Source organism: Mastigoproctus giganteus, chromosome 6 (assembly GCF_048544385.1).
Source record: "Mastigoproctus giganteus isolate SK-2022 chromosome 6, ASM4854438v1, whole genome shotgun sequence".
Taxonomy (NCBI): domain Eukaryota; kingdom Metazoa; phylum Arthropoda; class Arachnida; order Uropygi; family Thelyphonidae; genus Mastigoproctus; species Mastigoproctus giganteus.
In genome coordinates this window covers 179,282,420-179,290,390 of record NC_143580.1, presented here as the reverse complement: position 1 = coordinate 179,290,390, position 7,971 = coordinate 179,282,420, and positions in this window count along the sequence as shown.

Genomic DNA, 7,971 nt, shown 5'->3' with positions numbered 1-7,971 from the left:
CTAACAGATTAGAAAGAATACTTTGAGAATCAACCGAAAGAGCAAGCTGGCTTTAGGACAGGATTCTCAACTATGGATCACCTTCACGTAATATCACAGCTAATGGAGAAAGCAAATGAATATAAAACACCATTATGCCTGGCATTTGTGGATTATGAAAAGGCATTTGACTCCATACAGCATAAGGCAATGTTTCGGGCACTGGAAAGACAAGGCATAGATACCCCATATATTATGATTTTGAAGAAAATATATGAGAGTGTTACCTCCTTTATTAGACTAGACAAAGACAGTAGCAAATTTAAAATCGAGAAAGGAGTTCGACAAGGAGACACCATATCTCCGAATCTGTTTACTGCTGCCCTTGAGGAAGCTTTCAGAAGATTAGACTGGTGGCAGAAAGGAGTCAATGTGAACGGAGAGTACCTAAACCATTTACAATTTGCAGATGACATTGTGGTTATAAACCACAATCCCAAAGAATTAGAGGAAAATCTTAATCAGTTATGCACAGTTAGTAAGGATTTTGGACTAAAGATGAATATGGCTAAAACAAAAGTAACGATGAACAAGTATGCCACGGAAAGGGAAATAATGATTGAACGAGCAGTAATTGAAAAGGTGGAGTCATATACTTATCTGGGACAAGTTATTAGCTGTAATAATGATAAATGGCTGGAAGTCAAGAGAAGAATAAATTTTGGATGGATAGCATTCAGGAAATATAGTTACATACTGAAGAGCAATATCCCAGTTTCTCTGAAACATAAAATAATGAACCAATGTATACTCCCCACAATGACTTATGGAAGAGAAACTGAGAACTACACAGCGAAGAATGGAACGAATTATATTGGGAATCAGACTGTTAGATAAGAAGAGAAACACATGGATTAGGCAACAAACTCAAGTAAAGGACATTCTTATCAAAACTAAAGAACTAAAATGGTCTTGGGCAGGACACATAGCTCGAAGACATGATGACAGATGGACTAAGAAAATAACAGAATGGTACCCAAGAGGAGCTAGAAGAAAACCTGGAAGACAAAGGCGGATAGATGAAATTCATGAGTTTTTGGGTAGTAAATGGATGGCCAGTGCTCGAAACAGAAGGAACTGGAAAGTTGCTGGAGAGGCCTTCATCCTGCAATGGATTGAAAATGGCTGATGATGATCGCTGTCTTCAGAAATTTACCATTCCATTACTTGAATGCACAGCAACTTTTCTAAATTTATATTTACAGTAAGCACCATTAATAGTGATCACTGGTTATTAGACTGTTCAAAAAAGTTTAATACGGTTAGTAGCTGCTTCAAAAAACTGATTCAAATCAATAAATTGCACTACAACTTTTGTTTATTAGAATCACATCTAATGTCACAGCTAATGGAGAAAGCAAATGAATATAAAACACCATTATGCTTGGCATTTGACTGCATACAGCATAAGGCAATGTTTCGGGCACTGGAAAGACAAGGCATATATACCCCATATATTATGATTTTGAAGAAAATATATGAGAATGCTACGTCCTTTATTAAACTAGACAGACTGTAATAAATATAAAATTGATAAAGGAGTTCGACAAGGAGACACAATATCTCCAAAGTTGTTTATTGCTGCCCTTGAGGAAGCTTTCAGAAGCTTATATTGGTCCCAGAATGGAGTCAATGTGAATGGAGAGTACCTAAATCATTTACAGATGACATTGTTGTCATAAGCCACGATCCCAAAGAATTTTTTTTTTTGGTAGTTGGCGCATCGGCTTCTGTGACCATAATGCACCTCCCAAGGTTTTTGCAGTACTTTGATCCAAGCCCGAGGCCGGATTTGAACCCGCAACCTTTGGGTTGCCAGGTAGGCATTTTACCCACCCGGCTGGCCCGGTCAGCCCCAAAGAATTAGAGGAAAATCTTAATCAGTTATGTAGAGTTAGTAAGGATTTTGGACTAAAGATTAATATGGCTAAAACAAAAGTAATGACGGACAAGTATGCCACAGAAAGGGATATAATGATTGAAGGAGCAGGAATTGAAAAGGTGGAGTCATATACTTATCTGGGACAAGTCATTAGCTGTAATAATGATAAATGGATGGAAGTCAAGAGAAGAATAAATTTTGGATGGATAGCATTCAGGAAATAGTCACATACTGAGGAGCAATATCCCAAAATAATGAACCAATGCATACTCCCCACCATGACTTATGGAAGTGAAACTTGGGCACTCACCAAAAAAATGTAAGAGAAGCTACGGACTACACAGCGAAGAATGGAATGAATTATATTGGGAATCAGACTGTTAGATAAGAAGAGAAATACATGGATTAGGCAGCAAACTCAAGTAAAGGACATTCTTATCAAAACTAAAGAACTAAAATGGTCTTGGGCAGGACACATAGCTCAAAGACATGATGACAGATGGACTAAGAAAATAACAGAATAGTACCCAAGAGGAGCTAAGAGAAAACCTGGAAGACAACAATGGGGATGGACAGATGAAATTCATGAGTTTGTGGGTAGTAAATGGATGGCCATTGCACAAAACAGAAGGAACTGGAAAGTTTCTGGAGAGGCCTTCATTCTGCAGTGGATTGAAAATGGCTGATGAAGATGATTTTGTAACACAACAGGCCCAATCAACTGATTTCAACGATACTGCACATGTTTAGAGAAGCAATGTTGAAAATTTTGTTTCTACAGTGGCATGTGGATTTTTGTCTGACCACCTATGAGAGTTATCAGGTGTTGTTGATGCTGTCATGGGTGAAAGTAGCTTCATCGCTGAACAGTGTTAATGGAATTAATCGGCGATTTAGCTCACGTAATGTTCGATACTCCTGTCTGTGGAACACCAATACGCATAGAAATTCATGTGCTAATAGTAGGACTATGTTCTACCGACTGAAGAATGCGTTCTATTTCATCCGCACATTCAGAAGAAATATGAGCGCTGGGAACTGTACCAGTCTCACGCAGTTTGGTGTTAAACACTAGTAACCGCTCTTGAATCCGGTTTTCTGCAGTTAGGAAACTGTTGATGGTATTCCCTACAAGCAGCAGTAGCACTTCCATCACAAAAACCATAGACAAACACTGTATCAGCATATTCAGCATGTGGTAAGATGTCTGGCATTCTTAACAACACTTCTAACACCAAACAGCATAAATTATAACTGCTTCTTGGTCATATCTGATTCAGGGAGCTCTGTGCACCAGTTTAAAACAAATGTATCTCCATTGAGAATTGGATAAGTTTATATCAACTTTTTTACTTGGAATAATTGATACCATAACCTCCCAAAATATTTACTATTCCTCCTGAATCATCCTGTATATGTACATAGTGTATTTCATAATGTGGGCAATACTTTTACGATTAGTTCAGGATCTGAAAATAGTTCATATAAACATGAGTGATTCTGAACATTAGAGAGGTATGGTCATTCAGGATCTGAAAATAGTTCATATAAACATGAGTGATTCTGAACATTATAGAGGTATGGTCATTTGAATTTTAAACAGGTCAGTTAATACACACAGTGATTTACATTTCAGGTGTGTTTGCTCTTTTTTTTTCCTTCTTATTTTTCTGTGATTAATAGAAGTGAAAATTAAAGATAGTTCTCTTTTTCTTCTTTCTTTCCAGGTTAAGCTTGCAACATCTGTTCAGTTTTAGCATTAGCATTAGTATAGGCATTTGATGCAAGAAAGCAAGCTTATGCAGCATCAGCCAAAAAAAAAAAAAAAAAACCACTTCCACTTCACCCCTCTGTTCGTTCAAAATACCTGTCCAGCTGAGCCTTAAACTTATTTAGGCTATCAACCTCCACCACAAGGGATGGAAGTCTGTTCCACCAACCAACCACCCGCTGGCTAAAGGCAAATTTCCGCACATCTATCCTACATCTGTCTTTCCTCAATTTGAATTTATGCCCTCTCAGGTGATTATTCTGAGCTAGAGGAAGAATCCCATCAGCACTGAGCATGCTTAAACCATTCAAGGCTTTATACACCTCTATCAGATCACCTCGCTGGTGCCTAGTCTCCAGACACTGTAATTTGCAAAACTTAAGCCTTTCTTCGTAAGAGCACCCCTTTGTTCCATTCACTAATCTTGTTGCCCTTCTCTGTACTCGTTCCAGCAGCTCTACATCCTTCTTGAAATGAGGCCTCCAGACCTGTATACAGTACTCTAGGTGTGGCCTGACCATCGCCTTATACAATGGAATAATCACCTCCTTATCCCTGCTGGAAAAATTCCTGTATATCATTGACAATACTCCATGAGCTACTCTTGCAGCCTGTCTGCACTGCTCAGAGAACTTCATATCTGCCTGCACAACCACCCCCAAGTCCCTTTCATTCTCTACCACTGTCAGTGTTGTACCACAGAGTTGATACGTTGCTCTGGGGTTGCTGTTTCCCATGTGTAGTACTTTACATTTGTCAATGTTAAACTTCATTTGCCACCTCTCAGCCCATCTGCTCAACCTTTCCAGATCCTGTTGCAGCAGCATAGTGTCAGTAGTGTCCTTGACAACCCTGCCAACCTTTGTATCGTCTGCAAACTTGGACATTAATCCCGATATACCATCATCAATATCATTTATAAATACAGAAAACAATAATGGACCCAACACTGAGCCCTGAGGGACTCCACTAATAACATCAGTCCACGATGAGCAGTGTCCATTGATTACCACTCTCTGTCTTCTCCCCCTCAACCACCCCTTTATCCATAGCAGCAATTTGCCTCCAATGTCACACTGCTCCAATTTGTGTAGCAGTCTTCCATGTGCAACAGTATCAAAAGCCTTTCTAAGATCCAAGTATATAATATCAAAGTTATTCCCTGCATCCAGTTCTTTTGTGACTGCATCATAGTATCCAATCAAGTTGGTCAGGCAAGACTTCCCCTTAACAAAACCATGCTGTGTCTGAGCTATAACTGAAGTCTTCTAGTCTGATTGCATCCTTCCACCTTAAATTTGGTCTTCCTAGGCCTCTTGCTATGCCCCCTTTATTAATCTTGTTTTCCATTTGGCTGATGCACTCATTCCATTTTAATCTGCTATATTTGATGTGAAATATCCATGGGAGGAGCACCTACAGCCGAGTAAATCTGATTGGTCATGAAAACTGCATCACCGAAGTGACGTCATCCGTGGCAGCTTCCGCAAGAGGCACAAAATCCAATCCAGTAGCCTAATTACCTATTTGATTGTAGTCATTTGTTGAACAGTATGATTGCAACAATACAAGTATTTGTCATATGACTGCAAAAATACAAATATTTGTCAACAATTGCTTTTTTTGTCTCGCATTTCATTCCATTCCATTGTATTTCATAGTTAATGTATACCAAACAAAATACCTAAAAGAAACGTGAAGGTTTCACGTAAAGCAATCTACCACGTAAAGCACACGCGCCTTTTTTTATCCAGTTGTTTAGGGGTTCAATTTTGCATTCATCTCTTATCACAGAGCTCCTATTTCGTCTATTAATGATTTTTTTTTTTTTTTTTTTTTTAACGAAAACCCCAAGCACAAGAGGTATTAGAACCTATAGTGCTTAGTACCCTGCTTGGGTTGAAGGTTCAGAAGATGAAAGAATATATTTGTTGACATTAGACTTGAACTTCTGCAGATTGTAAGTTTCAGGAAATACACATGAATAAAGGTTAATCAAGAAAATGGAAGTTGAATGAGGAAAAAGAAAAGATCTGTTAGTTTGAAGTTAGATGGTAAGAGGATGTTGACTGGTTGCAGCATGCGTTCGGACTGCTTGACTGCTTTGAAAGAGTGAGCGAGCAAATTATAGAAGCCAATTCAGAAGAACGGTGCCCATGGAAGTATCCATGGGCTTCTATAATTTGCCCATGTGGCAGAAACAGAATGTCTATGAGACACAGTTGAGAACCTCCACTCTATTAGAGATGAGTGATTAATTAACTTAACTGCCCTCATTTGAATGGAATCTAGAAACCTGAGAGAGGTTTGGGGGGCACTGCCGCAGATGTGAGAACAGTATTCCATGGTAGGGCAGATCTGTGATATGTACAGAGTGAACAGCTATTTGGAAGAAAGTTCTGCTGAGAACGAAAGAGAAAACCCAGTGTTTTAGATGCAGAAGAAGAAGCAATATTTGTAATGTGCTTATGCCAATACAGATTAGAAGTCAGAGTAATCTAATAATAGAGATATATGATCCAGCCTACAAATCAGAGTGTCATTGAAGATAAGCATAGGAGCAGAAGAATCTTTTTGCAAGATATGACAGCACCGAATTTTAGAAGAATTGAAATTATTGAAACTAAGTTATCTTTGCCCCGCTGGAAAATTATTTGGAGATCAGCATTTAAGGAATTGGCAGTGGATATGCCAGAAGTTGAAGCTGTTAGTACAGGGCAATATTTCTCAAACTGAAAGGTGGAATGCAATGTACTATCATCAGCAAAACAATGGGTAGGATTTTCAGTCAGTGGAAGGTCATTAATATACAAGAGGAAAAGAGTGGGAGAAAACCTTAAGGAACATAAGCATTGGCAGAGAAGTTAAGATGAGCCATCTACTATCATCTGCAGTGAGTGGCCAGAGAGAAAACTGGTTACCCAATTACAAAAAACAGATGGCAAACCATAAGATGGAAGCTTATTTAGAACACCTTTATGCCTAATGTGATCAAAGCCTTTGACATATCACGAGCAACTACTTGGGTTTCACCGAACTTTTCCATTGAATTTGTCCACAGATGGGTAACATAAGCCAGAATATCACCAGTGAATTGACACTGATGGAATCCAGTATGGATTCCATCAGACAGAGTGGAGGTGATTGTTGATCAGATAGATTTCTAGATAGTTTAAGAGCTGGCGATTAATTGATTTCTCCATTACTTTATTAAGCGTGGAAGTAAGTGCACTGGGAGGGATTTGTCACCCTTTTCAGAAATTGGCTGGATATGAGCAAATTTCCAAGCAGAAGGGAAAATGCCTTTGGAATAAGAAAATGAAAAAAAAAAAAAAAAGGCAAAACAGAAGTAAATGCAGGAGCACAGGTTTTGAGAACAAGTGATAACATACTATCAGGACCTGGAATAATCAAGGTTATGAATAATCTTTCTGACATCCTTTTAACTGAAGACCACAGTAGGCACTGAGAATATTAAAGAGGTGGGTTGTTAAGGTCTTTGATACATGAGTTAGAAGAAAAGTAAGATGCTAGCAGGTCAGCTTTACCTTTGACAGAAGTGGCAATAGAACCATCTGGTTTTGAGAAGTGGGGGCCAATAGTTTTGGCAAGAGATCAGAATGCTCGACTACCATTTGGATAAGAAGCAAGTTTTTTACTCTTAGCCTGTTTTAAATCTAGTTTGGTCTATTAATAATTGCTTTACAATTGTTGAGCTTTAGTGTAGGCAGAAAATGAACCTGGAGATTTGGATCCCAGCCAATTACGATATGCAACATTGTTCTCTTGAACAGCCTTAGCATATTTATTAGAAAAACCAAGATTTAGATAAAGGATGTGATTTTAAAGGGAAGTGTGGAATAAATGATTTCATCCCTACAAGAATAATTTCACTGACACGATCTGAGCAATGTTAACATCAGATTTGAAACAGTAATCCAAGGAAAATAAATTTTGCAGATCATCCCATTTTGTGTTCTTGTAATGCCAAACAACATGAGGTTGGGAATGGCCATGAGAGAAAAGCCTCCATTGGAGACCATCACCAAGTTTTGATCTGAGGTGCCTAGAGGACCGGTCACCTTGAACGTTTACTCTGAGAAAATGATCAAGTGTGTGGTTAGGATTGTCTCGTATTCTGGTAGGTGAATGAACAATTTGTAATTGCAAAAGCCTCAGCCTCTCGATCAGCTGGGTACGTGTGACTAGAAAACGGAAGCTAGCTGGAGTTGTGAACATTAAAATCACCAAGAAAAATTACCTCACTGATAGGAAAGTT